The following is a 754-nucleotide window of genomic DNA, read 5'->3' as shown; positions in this document are numbered from 1 at the left end:
GGTAGTGGCTGAAGGGGAGGGAAGGAGGTGGGGGAAGGGAAGGGAAGGAGGTAGGGGTAAGGGAGAGAAGGAGGGAGTAAGGGGGAAGGAGGTGGGGGTAAGGGAGGGAAGAGGTGGGGGTAAGGGAGGGAAGGAGGAGTAAGGGAGGGAAGGAGGTGGGGATAAGGGAGGAAAGGAGGTGGGGATAAGGGAGGGAAGGAGGTGGGTAAGGGAGGGAAAGAGGTGGGGGTAAGGGAGGGAAGGAGGTGGGGGTAAGGGAGGGAAGGAGGTGGGGGTAAGGGAGGGAAGGAGGGGGTAAGGGAGGGAAGGAGGGAGTAAGGGAAGGGAAGGAGGTGGGGGTAAGGGAGGGAAGGAGGGAGTAAGGCAGGGAAGGAGGTGGGGGTAAGGGAGGGAAGGAGGTGGGGGTAAGGGAGAGAAGGAGGGGGGTAAGGGAGGGAAGGATGCGGGGATAAGAGGAGGAAATGAAATAATAGGATAAAGGGAAGATTTAAAGAAGGGAGGTGATGGGTTAAAGGGTGAGAGGTTGCTTGACTGAGGGAGTAAGGGAGCAGGGGAGTGAGGGCGGCGGTGGTTAAGGGAGAGCGAGAGAAAGGGAGACGGAGGAGTCAGGGGGTTAGTTAGGGAGGGGATCGAGGGCTAGGGTTCCTGATGAAGGCTGGCTGAGCACATTCTCGTAATTAAATAATGTAATTAATCTTAATTTCTTACTGGTTAGAAAACCTGAGGGGATCTTTACTCGCGTTTTTTTTTTTTG

Source organism: Penaeus monodon, chromosome 30 (assembly GCF_015228065.2).
Source record: "Penaeus monodon isolate SGIC_2016 chromosome 30, NSTDA_Pmon_1, whole genome shotgun sequence".
Taxonomy (NCBI): domain Eukaryota; kingdom Metazoa; phylum Arthropoda; class Malacostraca; order Decapoda; family Penaeidae; genus Penaeus; species Penaeus monodon.
Note: the sequence above shows the minus strand (reverse complement) of the source record.